The sequence below is a fragment of the Enhydra lutris genome, unplaced genomic scaffold, assembly GCF_002288905.1.
Source record: "Enhydra lutris kenyoni isolate GAN:26980312 unplaced genomic scaffold, ASM228890v2 scaffoldscaffold11, whole genome shotgun sequence".
Lineage (NCBI taxonomy): Eukaryota > Metazoa > Chordata > Mammalia > Carnivora > Mustelidae > Enhydra > Enhydra lutris.
This window is the reverse complement of record NW_019154095.1, coordinates 2,066,449-2,083,361: the sequence shown is the minus strand read 5'-3', so window position 1 is coordinate 2,083,361 and position 16,913 is coordinate 2,066,449.

The window sequence follows — 16,913 nt, the reverse complement described above, 5'->3', positions numbered from 1 at the left end:
TAAAAATAAGACTGAAACTGGATAATATGGAAAGCTCTTCATGGGACGTGCGGCATCTTAGCATTGGTGTGCCCATCAGTGGTCAACAGCGGGCAGTGACAATCCTACTGCTACCAGGGCCACCAACGAACGGGCTCTACCCCATGTCCTCTGCCTCATTGCAGTCCTGCTCCAGACAGAAGACAAAGGCCTGCACAAGTCTATGGCCACTGCCCAGAGTTCTAGTGGCCTCCTAACCTTTGCACATCAGTGCTGACCTGAGGAGGCCACATTGCCCAAAGCCTCCGGTATGCTTCCGGTCACCGTGTTAGATGAAGATCCCGCTCTGGGTCTGGTACCTTCTTGAAACGTCATCCAGTGAGAAGCAAGGCCAAACATTTCCTGCAAACGCAAGGAAGATGGGCTGATGCGTGTGTGAGCCAACCTCTCTCCCTCATGCCCCCAACACGATATTCACTCAGAAAATTCCAGACTAAAGACTTGCTGTAACAAACCATTGATGCCTCCATCTTCCAATACGCTAAAGTATGTTGAGGATGTATTAAAAGCAAGGTAAGTATTTAATGCGTTAATGCATTGATTATCATCAAATGCATAAACAAAGGTATGAACTGATGAGAGTTTCAACCATAGACAATTTGGTGCAGAAGGTGAGCTATACAAGGTGTGATTCAAAGGACCAACCCAGGGGTGGTGGGATGATTCGGTCAGTTAAGTGTCCGACTCTTGATTTTGGCAAAGGTCATGATCTTAGAGTTGTGGGGCCAAACCCTGCATTGGGCTCTGCACTGAGCTTGGGGTCTGCTTGAGATTCTCTCTCTCCCTCTCTCTCTGCCCCTCCACCCCACTCATGCTCTATCTCCTTCGTTCAAAAACATTAAATTAATTAATTAATTAAAGTCCAGCCCTTTATTTTTTAGGTGAAATTTTCATGAAGGGAAATGTTTGATCTGTCAAATTTCCCAAATCAATTGCACATCTTGCATGGCTGGGCTCACGAGAGCTGGTCACCAGGGTCTCAGTAACTTGGTGGACTTGACCCAGCCGCTCTCGTGGGCCAAGAAAGGAGCATTCAAGCACTGTGTGCAGGGCAGCAGGACTTACTGAAGGATCTGGTTTGACAGTTGTCCCTTTCTGATTTTGGTCCTTTCTGCTGCCTCCTGGGGGGTGCCCAGCCCAGGGAGCGTACGCTGTTGGCCATCTGGTGCTGCCTCCATGAGCTGACCCAATTATAGAACCCATGTATTTGTATATTGTCACTTGCCACCCAAAGGAGCTATTTAGACAGCATGTCCTGCCACTGGGAAGAGGGGCCCCGGGGCTTATGACATAAAAATGCTGGGGCAGCATTTGCTTCTTGGCTGTAGAAAACCAAACGGTGTGACACCTGACAGCAGGCTGGTGGGATTCTATTTCTGAATGCTGCAGTAGTCACAGGAAGGTGTCCCCTTTTCAGAAACTAGATCATTTCCTTTTCACTTTAAGAATGGATTTGTCTCCACTTGCACTCAAAACCTACACAAAACAAAGCCCGCGGACTCTCAGGCTCTCATTGGAGCATGCCAGCTGTGAGCTGCCTTCCCATTTTAGGGATCAGACTGGAGACCTACCCAGCCGTCATGTTACCTGCACCTGGTGGTCTAATGGTACTCAGAGCTCCCTAATCAACATACAAAAGAGACCGTCCCCCTGCCCCACAGCAATTCTGCTCATTTTTAATGTATTCAAGCCTTAGTTAATGAGGTAAGTGATTTAATCCCACCTTAAGTCTCATGGTACGACAGAGCTCTGTGCTTCTAGTGTAGGTCTGTCTCCTGATACGGTGTTGTTGGGTGACAAGCTTCAGGAATTGTACTTTAAGACCCTCTCTCCAGCGGCACCTGGGTGGCTCAGTGGGTTAAAGTCTCTGCCTTCGGCTCAGGTCATGATCCCAGGGTCCTGGGATGGAGCCCCGCGTCGGGCTCTCTGCTCAGCGGGGAGCCTGCTTCCTCCTCTCTCTCTGCCTCTCTGCCTCCTTGTGATCTCTGTCTGTCAAATAAATAAATAGATATTTAAAAAAAAGACCCTCCCTCCATCTCTATGTTGAGATTCTTAACAGCTTTTATCAAGTTATAATTTATATACCATATAATTTATCCAACATAGAAATACAACTGTCAGTGAATTTACAGAATTGTATAAAGATCACCAAAATGCTACTCTGTGCAGGTGACACAGTGGTGAGTGTTACTGACCTCATACCCTTGAGTTTCTTTTGCAGATGTCACCAATAGCTCGCGTCTGACTAAGGTACTGTGCTATCCGTATGTGTCAAGGTGACGACCCACAGCACCCAGATGCTGGTCAAACCCAGTCTGGGTGTTCTTGTGAGAGTATTTTATTAGATGTGATTAACATCTAAATCCGCTGATGTTGAGTAAAGCAGATTGCCTTCCATAGTGTGGGTGGGCCTCATGCAATCAGTGGAAGGTCTTATGAGCAAACACTCAGGCTCCAGAAGAGAACGGAGTATGTCTGCAGACTGCCTTCAGATTCAAGACTGCACATCAGGCCCCACTGGAATTTCCAGCCTGCCAGCCGGCCCTGCAGATTTGGGAGTATTTATCAATCCACTGATTGATAGATAGAGTGAGAGAAAGACACCTTGATCATCTGCAATGCCCTTTTTTATCCTTGGCCCACATATTCAGCATCTTGGTTCCTGTTTGTGTTACATGTTCAAATGTTTGAAGTCGGAACATTCAAATATCATTTCAAACAAACCTGCAGGAATTTGATTATCCTATCATATGCAGCCAAGAAAATATATATTTATGGCAATTTTTGTTCTTTTAGATAGTGGAAGGGAAGTAGCAGTGGCAAACAAAGCGTGCATAGGCTGCCTTGGTTTCCAATGTTCACTAAGTTGCTATTCTATTTTCTTAGGAAATCCATGACAATGAAAATTTCTCTCCTTTTAGAGAATTTGCCACAGCATGGCACCATTATTGGGGCTTAAATTTAAAATGTGAGTATCGTGAACAATGATGTCTTTAGAGTCTCTGGATTCCACTCACTTAGCAATAACTAGTTGTCAGTTATATTCAGTTTTTCAGGGATAGTGTATGTCGAATCAGAGCCCCTCTTGAAACAACTGTTTATAAAAGTAAATGTGATACATTTTTGGCAGCTGCGAACAGTCACTGAGGTACCTCAGAACTCACTGGTGAGCCCTTCTCATAAGATTAATTATTTTAGATTTCTGTAGTACATCTTAAATCTTTGTCAGGATACAGATTCCCTGATGCCAGCCCCCCCAGTACTGGCTCATGGTGTTTCCAGACCCTCCTTTATTTCTGGAGGCATTTCCACCCTCAGGGAGTCTGGTTATCTGTGCCCAACTCACCAAGCCTTAGAGGACTTTTCTCATTGCCTCTGGAAACTGAAATTGGAAGATAAGAATCACGCACCCAGGCTGCAGAGAAACCTCTCATGGCAATAAAAATAGACTTCGCACCAAAATTTTTTAAGTTGGTCGAAAGAAAAGTCTCAAATTGAAATCAATTTTTGTATTTAAATTTCAGCAAAAAAAGGCTCGGACTTTGCCCAAGAAGGGGATGTAATTCTATATTGCAAGGGCATTGTGGGATTCATCAGCGTAGAGAGAACTGAGTTAGCGTTGAGATAGGATACATTAAAGAAAAACAATCCAGTTTGGAAAAGCCCCTCCCTGGTTTGACTACTTTAAACACCTGAGGAAAATGATACATTCCTATGAAATTTCTTGAGTCTGATAATTAGCCAAAAGTCACCAGAATCATTAATTTTTACACAGTTCCTCAGGACCTGTTACTAATCCAGATGTATTCAGTAATTGGGCCTTTCTCTTTTGGTCATTCCACTGTGTTCAGCATATTAAATAAAGCTCTAAACTCTCCTGCAGAGAACAAGACAGAGAAGAGCTATTTTTTAAAGAATTCCATTTTCTATCAGATCTTGTATGAAGTAGACTCAAATCTAAATGGGGAAGCTTTGACCTTCTGAAAAATAATAATAATAATAATCAAAGCTCTGAATACGTAAGTGCCTAATGGTCAAAGGTGGTGGAAGGATCTGTGTCTCCTTGCATTTTTGGAGATTGTACTGTCTGGGTCAAGGAATATTCTGGTTGATCTCACTTCTCGGCATGCTACCGGTCTTTTGTATAATGAGAAACTGATTCATTTGAGGAAAGCAATGGACTTTACCTGTTTCTTCCTTTGATGTGCCTGAATTTTCAAGGAATTCTAAGACCTGGGTCTGTCAGGGTCGTCTTCTCTTCTGCTCCTGCACTGGTTCACTGGGATAGGCTGGGCTTTACCTTATTTGGTAAACGTTGTTGATCTTTTAAAATTCCAAACTTTTTCTTTTTCAAAATGTTTATGATATACAGAATTAAATGGCTCTATCATTCTGGCTAAACACACACACACACACACACGGGATTATTTCTTTAATTTATCTAGGATAATAACTACTTCACATAAAAATCGTACAGAGAGGCCAGGCATGAAATTATTTACCAAGTAACGTTCACAGAAAGAGTTAAACTGAAATTACACTGGTGGAGAAAGAATTTCTGGAGTTCCACCTAAAATCCCTGGATGTAATATCCATTATACACATTAGGCACTCAGAGTCTTACCCTGTTCACCTTGAGGGTGACTCTCGGATGCACTCCAGCCTCAACTTTCAGGATGGGATATCGCCCTCACCGTGCCTCTAATTCCCCTGCTCTGTTCCACTGGGTGTAGTTTCTGTCTTGCATTTCTCATTTGTCAGGTCACTACTAAGAAAAATAACCGAGCAGAGAGAGTCAATTATCATATGGTCTCACTTACTTGTGGAGCATAAGGAATAACACGGAGGACATGGGGAGATGGAGAAAAGAAGGGAGTTGGGGGAATCAGAGGGGGAGACAAACCATGAGAGACTGTGGACTCTGAGAAACAAACTGAGGGTTTTGGAAGGGAGGGGGGTAAGGGGATGGGTGAGCCTCAGGGTGGGTATTATGGAGGGCACGTATTTCATGGAGCATTGGGTATGGTGCATAAACAATGAATCATGGGACACTGAAAAATGAAATTAAAAATAAAATTAAATAAAAATATAATAAAATATTGAATATTAAATATTGAATATATTTTAAAATTATATTATTATATTTAATATAATTCATATAATTAAATTATTATATAATAAAAGAGAAAAGAAAAGAAAAATAACGAGGATACTAAATGTCTACAAAACACTGCAACACCTCAGTATGCTACATAATGGCTTGATAGTAACATTACCTGCACGTTCCCTTTCAATATTGATGAATGCCCATGTCAATGCACCCTATTACCAGCATTCTGTGATCTATATTCTGCAGCAGCCTAATTCATTTTATTACTGAATTTCTATTGTTTTTATCAACCCCTGTGCTTCCGTTTAAAGCTCTCTATGCTCATTATACCCTGCAGTTGGGAAATCACCCCCAACTCCCACCCACACACCCACACACCCAGGCCATGGGCTTAGACCAGCTCCGCAAACCTTATGGGGTAGAGCTCACCGCCTTTGACATGAGTGGATTCTACGCTGCAGATGCCTGGGTGCTGGCTGCTAATAAGGAATTCTTCAAAAGCAAGACATGCTTATGTTTGTGAAGGAGATTTCTTTCACATGCCTTTGAGCTAAAATGTAAAGACTGCTTTAAAGCCAACTGTCTACTTTTCTAGACAGGTTAATATCTATAATATTTGCAGAGTCTTGCAGAATACAATTTGGGAACCAAAGTCCTTACAAGTGTGCAATCACATGTCATTACAGTTGCATTAGAAAATTCATGAAGTCAGCACTTTTATTGGACATTTTTTTTTAAGATTTTACTTATTTATGTTTTATCTTATTTTTTTTATTTCTTTTCAGCGTAACAGTATTCATTGTTTTATCTTATTATTTATTAAGATTTACTTATTTATTTTTGGAATTGAGAGAGGAGAGAGAGAGTGTGAGAGCATGAGCAGGGAGGGGAGGAGGAAGGGCAGAGGGAGAAGCAGATTCTGCCCTGAGCAGGGAGCCCAATGTGGGACTCGAACCCATGACCTGAGCCGAAGGCAGACAGTTAACCAACTGAGCTACCCAGACTCCCTCAGACTAAATTTCTTAAGAAAATATAAACCTAATCACAAATATCATGGAGTCTCTTTCAGGTCTCCCAACTATCCTCTGAAAATAGGTCCCCTCATCCCCCGAGAATGCCTGGGACAGGGGACAGGGAAGCGAAGGACATTCATCCAAGACAAACCTGTCCTAAATAGCAGCTTGTGTGTGTGTGTGTGTGTGTGTGTGTGTGTGTGTGTTTCACCTTCCTGTTTTACATTTGTGTCTTTAAAATAAGTAAATGTGGAAAGATTTCCCCATAGAGTTGCCTTAAGTTTTGTAGGACTCAGACACCCGACCATAGGATGACTTCATAAAGGTCATTACTGGGCAGATGGCCGTGCTCTCAGGGCCTGTGGTCTCGGGGATGTCAGTATCTGTGGACTCCTACGCACGTGTGCTCACACCATGAGAAGTGACGTCTGTTTCTAGGGAACAGGTGAGCCTGCATCCTGGCTGGTCCAGGGAGGTTTGGGTTTATGGGTGTTGTCCCAGCGTGCGGTCCAAATCACCCTGTTAGCGATCTCCCGGGGCCCCAGCCCTGCTGCGTTCACATGTCCCCGTGAGGCTTACAAGGCTCTTCTGCAAAGCAGAGCAGGATCTTGGCTGTCGGAAGAAAGGCACACTCCGCGGCTTTAGAAGAAAGAGTAGACCTTGCTCACATTCGGTCAGGGTTCCGCATTCAGGATTATTCTCGCTCAGGAACAATGTCTGTTGTTGCCTGGATAGTGTCCCTTACAGGCACTCTGGGGCCATCCTATCCCCCAGTAGCTTTCTCAGAGGTTGACAGTAAAGTCCAGTGATCTGCCCCTTCCTGCCATGTGGTCCCTCTCCAGGCAAGCTCTCGTGATCAGGTCAGTGAGCTCTGCGTGGGACTTCCCAGGGTCTCCCTGGCTCTGGGAACACAGACACCAGGTTCAGAGTCGTGCCCTCAGAGAATGCAGGGACACATGGGGCAGGCCCGACCACAAAGCGATAAGCCTTTGGAGCATTTTGAAAAGATAACAGCCCTTTCTGGTCTCAAACTACAGAGATTCTGATCTATCATGTCTGTTTCCATGACCAACATTTTCCATTTTTCTTAAGTAATCCAAGCGAAGCTGATGACCCCAAGACCACATTTGCAGAAACTGGCCCTCGGGGGTAGAGGATTTTATATTGGTGTGCAGAAGGGTGTATAGAAGGATTCCTTTTGGGGCACCCGGGTGGCTCAGTCAGTTGTGCATCTGACTCTCGATTTCAGGTCAGGTCATGATCTCGGGGTCATGGGATCAAGCACCGGCTTGGCCCCATGCTCAGCACAAAGTCTGGTTAGGATTCTCTCTTTCTTCTCCCTCTGCCCCTGCCCTTGTACTCACTTGTTCTCTCTCTCTCTCTCAAACAAATACATCTTTAAAAAAAAAAAAAGCAAGCATATATTCTGATAAGAAACATGTAAAATGCACTGTAAGTAGAGTTTAAAAACATAACTGCTATCATAGCCTTTATGGCACAGTATGAAATTAAGGCATTGGGATGAAACACTTTTTGTATATGCATGTGTGTGTGCATACGTATAAGGAATATAGGATATGTATCAAAAATATTCGAGTATTGTGGCCTCTGGATGGCTCAGTCGATTAAGTGTCTGCCTTTGGCTCAGGTCACGATCCTAGGGTCCTGGGATCAGGCTCCGCATCCAGCTCTGTGCTCAGCGGGGAGTCTGCCCCTCCCTGTGCCTGCTGCTCCCCCTGCCTGTGCTCTCTTGCTCTCTCTTTCTTTCAAATAAATAAATAAATAATTATTTTTTTAAAAGATTCCTCTGTGAGTGACAGATGACAAAGTTCCTTTTGACCCTACGACTTCCCGGCACACATGCCATTCCTTCCCTGTCTGGTCGGAGTGACAAGCAAACTGTAACAGGGGGAGCAGAGACACGTGTGAAGGTGAGACAAAGACACGTTTCCTCCACGGACATGCGTGTGGCTGCTGCCCACCAACACTTGCTTCTCTGTTTCTGGTGTATGGAGGATTGCTCCCCACGGCAGGACCATGACGTTGGGTATGACCTCGTGACGAGTTTGGACTACTGAATCATGCACAGAGGTCATTAGGAAGCCATCATTGGTGCTCCTGGATCCTTCCATCCTTTCCTTTCTGTTTCTGGTCCCACAAGGCAACATGTGCCTGATGGTGCAGGTCAGAGACGGCAGAGCCCAGCTCAGACGTGACTGCTCACCCATTGAGGGTGATGTCAGGGAGAGCCTGGGGTCCATTTCTCCCACAAGGTGCCCTTGCCGACCCTCGCTAGTTCTCTCCTTCCCATGGCGGTCTCCTGTTCCCACCCTGCCAGGGCCACTCGAGCTTTCTCCCCTGCACCCCTGCAACCTCGCCAGGAAAGCCTCGAGGGTTCCAGTGGGGCCGACCCCGCCTGACATGCTGAGGCCACCAAGCCATGCCCTGACTCCCCCTGAGGTGGACACTCCAGCCCTGTGCGCCGCTTTCCAAATCTTCACAAATTCTAGAAAAACACTCAAGACGTCCTCCTGAACCTTTGATGAGATCCTCTGAGGATAAAGTGTGAAACATCAACATCCAGTTAGAACCTGAGATGAAATGACTATGAAGCCAACTGTAGGGCGTGTGAGACCCAGTCTGCGTCTACACAGTCTGCCGGAACGCCACCTTTTACCTTAGAAATGATCCCTGACTGCGGAGTGAAGAGGCAAGACACGGGCTTCAGACTTCAGGCTTTTGAGACGTGTCAGCAAAATCCCCTGACAGGCCTGAAGGTTTATGAATACCAAATAGCTTTTATCACTGTGTCGAATGGTTCTCTGGCTCCCACATTTTAGGGCTGCTTTGGATCATTTAGAGGGACGTTTAAGGGATGCATGTAAGTTTTGCTACTGAATGTCAGCAGAAAACAAACAAGACCAAAACAGGTATGTGAGGTGTGTTTGAAGTACAAAAATCTTAAATACAAAATACAAAATGATGATGTTCAAGCTGATATGGGAAACAAAAATCTTACTAAAGGATTTTTTCAAGCTGGGAATAAGTCTGAGGGTTGTTTTTTGTTTTGTTTTGTTTTGTTTTGTTTTGGTTTTGGTTTTTTTGCTTTTTGTTTTTCAGTCCAAATTTGAGACTTATCTTTAAACTTTCCGACACACCAAAATCAACACAAAATTTTGCCTGAACTTAAGTGTGAATTAACAGGAAGAGATCTATGAGGTAGTACGGAGGCTTTTCTAGAACCGTGAAGTAGGAGAGAGTACCAAACGCAAGGGGCCGTGTCCATCCTGGGGGGCAGACGGTCAGTGGTGGGAGCTTCTCTTTGATGTCTTCCAATTTCCTTCTACCTTTCTATGGTCATTTATTTCCACCAGGTTCCTCCTGGAGAGCATATATGTTATAACATAAAATTATGACCCCATAATAAAGACTCACTGAGCTTCAACCTTCTAAGTTAGAATAAACTGAATAGTTAGAATAAACTGAAGTTTATTTCTCATGCTGTATTTGTTTGAGAGTTATAAATTGTGTGGGTTAAAATAAGGATCCATCTATCCCCATCATAAATGTTCGTAAGGCATCATTTCTAACAGCACTTACATTGACTTGCATCTCTCATTTCCTGTTTGTAATCTTCTGCCCCATTGATTCCATGCTCCCAATTATCCAGTCTATAAGAGATGCTGTTGAACAGCATAGGTCTTCAACTTGATCTCAATTGTATTGCATTATACATGAAGTGCTGTTCAATCAGCCTAATTTTAATAGGCATATCCATATTAATTTGCACATATCATTAGAAGTTTAAAAAGTATAAAATAGGAGTGGGGACTATTCTGGAAAGTGGAACTGTGAGTGACGTAATTCTTGTTTATTTTCTGCATTACTCAATTTTCCTGAGAAGTTCAATACAGAAGACCATGTTTAGGATCAAGGTTATGCTCTAGGGGCAGGTACTGTGCACAAACACAGCATGTGAGCCACCTCGCCCAAGCTTTAATTCCCGGAGAGCTCAGGACGGATCCTCAGGATGGCTCTGCTCTTTGGAAGGACAGTTCGGTCATGGTAGCCAGGGGCCCCATCGCCTCAGCAGCCCAACCACAGGGGGTGGGCGGCCACACCCACGTGGTGGCTGCACCGCCCAACCCTGGTCTCCTGGGATATCAGGCAGAAGAGAGGGGCGGGTCACACCTGCTCTTATACCCCACCAGACAGCACCGTGGGCTGTGTCTAAGAGGCTGTGGTGACCCGTCCTCCTTGTGACCCGGGCTTTCCCCACACATACTCTTTTTCTGGAAGTTGAGTCGACACACAGTGTTGTATCAGTTTCAAGGGCACAGCATCACGGTTTGACAAGTCTAGGCATTCCTCAGCCTCATCATGATAAGTGTGCTCACCCTCCATCAACATTACAATACCAGTGACTGTATCCCCCGTCCTGCACTGGTCACCCCCTTGCAAATCACATCTGCACTTATAACCATGCAAGAAAACAAAGCTAAAACCCACAGTTCACTGGGAATATTAGTCCTAAGATCCTTCACGGCACACACGAAGCTGATCTTTCATCAGCGGTGTGATGCATGGAGGTAATCTAGCAACATCCTCATTGTAAATGAGCGATGATGGATTTTTGAGGATGTAAATCGTGTATGTCTGCTTTACCCACCACGTCTTTGCCATCAATCCTGCTCCTTCTGTCATGAAGAACCAAGACTTTGGTCAATTATTTCATAAAATATCTTTCAATCACTTCTTTCAAAATTCCTCTGAGAAATTCTGAATTTTAAGGACTGCCCCAGAAGATGCTCAGGAAATGAAATCATGAATGTAAGAAAGACACACATATGTCACCGAATTCACATTTTCTGCAACTCAGCATGGACTTTTTTATGAGTGTTTGCATCACGTATCTACGGTTTCTGAAAAATCTAATGAGGCATCTGAGGTAGATGTGGGGAGGGTTTGGGGGCTATGGCTGAATGGGAAACAAATAGATTGAAAGGACCTTAGTGTCTGTTGGGATGCATTTGCTGCCTGAGCTAGAGCTCGGGAAACACTCCGTGTGGGCACAGTCTTATCTCCATTGGTGTCAGTGGAACTTCAGGTTTATAATCAGGAGAAGAGAGACAGTTTGGGGTTGAGGATCAAAGACTGGAAGGAGGTGATTTTGCTGATGCACATACCTCTGTGCATGGGTTCAGCCCCTCTGGTTAGAGGAGAGATGGAATTGGGAGCGAGCATCATGGAAAAGTCTACTTGGGTTTGTGGTTGGAGAGGGTCTCTGCTGGGATCTCGAGAGATTTTCTGTGGATCTCAGCAATAGATGGGGCCCCCAGGCCCAGTGCAGCTTGAGCTGAGGGAGAAGCCCCCATCCCCCGGCCCTCAGGCTCCAGGACCCCGAGGAGGGCACTGCGGTGCCAGGCAACTGCCCCGGTACTGCAGACTGAATTTCTGCAGCTGCTGCTCTCTGACTCCCAGACCCGCCAGTTCCTGGGTTAATGAGAAACAGCCCTTTGTGGGAAAACTGGGGGATTCTGTGTGTCGGTCTCATTTCTGGTCACTATGTTTTGGGAAGACATTCTTATAATAATCTGGGTAGAAAAAAATAAGAAGACTTTTCTGAATTTGTAATAACCACGAGGAAAGAATTGGAGCACAACATTAAGTGTGATTCTCAGCACTGTTTTCCCCGCTCACACAAGAGAGTGTTTCCTTTTAACACACATCTCTAGCTGCTGTTGGCACACCAGGTCCGTGACTGTCCACAGAGCTGTGAACCAAGGTGGGCAGGAGGGGGAGGGGACGCCACAGGCTTCTACCATCTCACAGGTGGCTGCGAGGCTCCGTGAAGGGACAGCTTCCCCTCCACCGAAACCACTGGTCCCTGGACCACTCCTATGTGGAATCCTTTTTTTTTAATTCTTTGATTGATTTATTTGAGAGAGAGAAAAAAAATGAGCAGGGCAGGGGGTCAGAAAGAGGAGGAGAAGCAGACCCCCTACTGAGCTGGGAGCCAGCCATGGGATTCAATCCCAGGATCCTGAAATCATGACCTGAGTCGAAGGTGGGCACTCAACCGACTGAGCCACCCCAGCACTCCTCACGGGTAGAATCTGAAGAAAAGGTCAAACTCCTAGAAACACAGGAGAAAAGTGGCTGCCTGAGGTTGGGGGCTGAGGAGAGAGGGAGAGGTGGGTGAACGGGAACCGACGCCACCGCACAAGTTTGTCCATCTGCGCCTGGCAGGGGGGCTGCGGCCCGTAACGCCGTTCTGTGCAACTGCAATTGCCTCAGGGACGAGAACTGAAATGTTCTCACCAAAACCAGAAAAAGATAAAGGTGTGAGGTGATGGGTGTGTTAATTAACTAGAAGGGGGGAGGGATCCTTTCGCGGTACGTACGTGCATCAAGTCACCACCATGCACACTTGAGATAACGTGCAATTCACAGGTCAATTATACCTCATCAGAGTTGAAGTAAAAATCAAGTCACCAAATCAAATCACTGGTTTACAGACCGACTTACAGTCAATGCCAATGTTCCCACGGGCCCGTATATGTGAAACACTCAGGAGGTCTGGAAACAATCCAGACATTTTAAACCCCAGAATCCTGTCAGGCTCCTGCAATCCGCAGGGACCCCGTTACCGTCTGTGCAGGAAGCGAGCACGTCCCCTTCCCCGGATCATGTCCTCTCTGTTCTTTGTTTTCCACACCTGTAAACAGTAACATAGTGAGAGAATTACTGAGCTCATGGTTTCTGTGAGTCTCCCATTTTGGAGGAGACAGAACCACTCACTGTGCATGTTAAAATTATCATTTAAAGCAAATTAACTTACTTTTCTTTCCAGTAATCTCACTTCTCATGAATCCATCGGTTTGGTATCCTAGATAAGCTACACCTTACCCTGTCCTGAGGGGGTGGGGGGCTGTTTTGCCATGTATTTTAAAATGTATATATTTAATATATTGTTTCTACTCTTAGGTTATCCAGCCTGGAGGGGTGTGAACATGAGAAGCAAGAGAACACACACATGGTCACACCTTCTTCATCCTGCCGTCCTTCTTCTTCAGATGGAGAAGCTAAGCCCAGAAAGGCCACACCCCGGCCAGAGAGGCCACCCCACCCTGGAGATGAGGTGCGCAGGCTCCACATCTGCAGGCTGGAGAGAAGCAGACAGTCAATGAACAGACAACACAGAACTGCAACAAATACTTCCCAATACATTGTGTCAAACTGATGAGTGTGTGGTTTGCACACAGGACAGGGCATGATAAAGTCTCCTCCCCAATGACTCCAGCACCATGGAAAGCTGGGAAGGTGTCTTGCTGCACCTGAAGTTGTAATCAATTTCCTTTGTTTTTGGAAAATACTTTTCTTAGCACAAAGGAGAGAAACGTTTTGTGAAATAGTTACTTAACCCTGTTGCACAGAGGCTGATGGAGTTTTTATTTCTTTGTTTGGTTTTTTATCAAAGCTCAAAATACAGGCAAGTTTCCAGGTTCCTCCACCAGTGATCTTGCTGTGAACGTGGGCAACAATTATGAAATACGTTGCAGGCTCAACCTATTCTCAATTTGATAATTTCCTGGTGGTTGGGAAAAAGTCTGTTTCTACAGGGATCCGGAACCTGAGACACACAGAGAAGGGTTTTATGAAAAGATGAAATTTTAAAATATGTCAAGAAAGTAAGTTTTGTCACAAGATTGTAGAGAAAATACACCAAGCATGTAATTTTCACCACCAGTAACGTTATTGACAATGGAGCTCGACCTTCGTTTTGATTCCAATAGGTGACCCATTTACTCATGTATCTTCGAAAAGCACGAGGTCATGTAACATATTCCCTGCAACCCAACAGGAGCATGTTCAGGGAATCATCCTAAGGCGGAGAGGCAGCCAAGGGAGGACCCTCACGCTGCCTTCACAGAGGACGTGGGACATTCATGCGGCTCTTAACAAATCCCAAATTCTGTTAACCAGATGGAGGCCAGACAGTTGGAGGAGAAAGGGACCAAACTGAAAATAACCGTCAAGAAAGCACAGTGTGTTTGAAGAATGGCAATGAGCTGGAAGAATGACAATGAGTTGCCTAGTGAGGTGCGAATTGGTAGATGCTGAGACCAGCTGTCTGAGGGCTGTGTGAGGATGAGCTCTCTGTTCTTCTCCTGGGAGCTCTGCAGGGGCCTTGGCCTTGTTTACTCTGTGAAGGGTGAGCTAAGCCCTGTGTTTCCTCCATGGAATTCTGGACTCCTGTGTTCGGTTGGCCTGAGCAGGAGAAGCTGGAGACAGATCACAGCGGGGATTGAGCACAGGTGAGAGCCTGGCTGGGTCATCGGGGAGAGCGGGGTCCGTGTTAGTTAGTTAGTTTTCGCTGGAAAGTGCCAGGAGGGCCACCCACCCAGAGGGAGATGTACCTGGGCCCACCACTCTGTCCTTGATCTGCAAACTGGTCCTCAGGCACCGCTCTTCAGGAAGGACCTAGAGCTCATACTTTTCAAGCCTTTATTCCCAGTTTCCATGTGAATGAATCCCAGATGCGGGCACAGTAGAGAATGCACTCCTCCAGAAAGCTCCCGGAAAGGCCACTGGGTTTGGTGTTTATTCAGAAGTAACTAATAAGACCTGGGTGGCACCATGCAAACCCTCCCAGCCCACACGCCCCAGCAGACCCCCTCAATCCACATTAAACAACTTGTATTTCTTGTAAGGGAATTGTGAAGTGTGTGATTTACAAATCAACTCTGGGCAGACCCTTCACAGAGTAACCCAATACCTCACGTCCAATTCTAGACTATTGGTCCTAAGAATGAAGCTGAAAGGCACTATTTGCTAGAAAATGATCTGCTTTACTCAACGAAGAAGTTTAGCACATCCTTTGGGCAGCAGAACCCATAGAAACTTCCATTTAGTGACTTGCGGGTGCCACATAGTCATAAAAGTTAACATTGTTAATGTGGGCTGAGCTAATGGCTTCTTCATTTATTTTCCACTTTGCTCAGATGACCTCTGCTTAGTGCCACATATATACCTTGCAAGCCATCCTGACTAATGTTTGGAATGAAATTAGATTTAATTGGCCCAATAACTGATTTAAAAGCTGGGGGAATGATATAGTCTCGTCAGTACTCAACAGAGAGATGTTTGTATATTCATATCCTAATTGAACTCATTTTTTATGTTTTACTTACCATATGGCATGTAATGTAATGACTTACTTTAGAAAACTTAGAAAATATATAGATACTCAAGACCTAAGATGATATCCAAATGATCTCTAAAGAAATTGAGTCACCAGCCACTCGAATTGTCAATAAACTGGGGAGATCGATGATAAGTCATTATGTTGCACATTCACAAATATATTTTACGAAACAAACAACATATTTATTCTATTTTTTATACTCTATTTTACGTCAGTCTGCTTACAGCCGAAGCAGTCAAAAACCACATATGAAATTCCTGATTGGCAAACTGGGAAAAAACGTTCACATAATACTAGTTCGCACAACATGGCAAAATGTTGTATGTCAGTAACAGTTGTGTGTCAAAAGATTCTCCAACTGTTAGTGAACTCTAATCACAGAATGATCTAGAAATAAAGCACACAGTATAACGTGACGATGCTGTTTTTCATGAGATGTGCTAAGTTGTGAACTGGTGTGGGTCTGCAGAGCATGATCAGATAGAAACCCCAGCCCCAACAGCAATGGGGCTTCCGCTGGGCTCCTGACCTTGACCCAAATATTCCTCACCCAAAACAAATGAGGTCCTGAGTTTGGCAGTGTAAATTCTTGTTGGTCTTTGGAACGTAACACAACCCTAACTATGTATACCTGCTGTGTGATTCTCCCACAGCGGTGTATGTGTGCATTCCATCCATGATTCCCGTGTCAGTGGGTACACCCACTATTTCGTGAAGGGACACTGTGTAGCTGACACATGGGGCAGTGACGAGGGATGAACACCCATCCTGTGGTGAGCCCAGCCCTGGATCTCTGACTCCTGGGAGCACTGGCTGCATCTTGCCCTCTGGATGTGCTCAGCTAAGTACAGAGCACCCAACACTTCTTCAGAGACCCTGGGAGTTTTAAAGGGTCAACATCCTTGCCAAGCCTTGCAAGATTGAGTCTTTTTAAAATTTCAGCCACTCTGTTGGGTGCCTTGCAATTTGTGGTTGTCATCTTCATACTCTTTGTGATAAATGTGTTTCAGTGCGTCTTCATGTTTTTGGTCATTTTAAGAACATTTCCCCTCGGTTGTGCAGTGTCTATTTCAATGCTTGTTTTTCCCCTGAGTTCATTTTTATTTCTTATTGATGTATAGAAATATGTATATTGTATGTACATACATGAATATAGAGAGGTCAGTGTCGGAATTCCAGATACGTCAGTCTAAAATTGCAAGGAAAAAATAAGTAAAAACCAAAAATCACTACAAAAGGCATTAGACATTGAGGAAACTATTGACAGGTTATATCAAAATGCACCGTTAAGAGAGAGGAACAGCCACATGGCATGCACGCTGTTTGGTGGACGTCGACTGGCATTGCATAATATGTGCTATATGCACCGGCAGAATCTGCGTTATCCACAGAAGCAGTCTCTCCTTTGCTTCTCTCAGCAGTGCTGTGCTGTTTTCAGTGTGGGCTATGCTGACCATATGAAGAATTGGAAATTTCCCTTGCTTTTTTGTGCTCTTTAGAAGAATGTGCATGCTTGCTGTATTTTGTTTCTTAAAAGATGCAA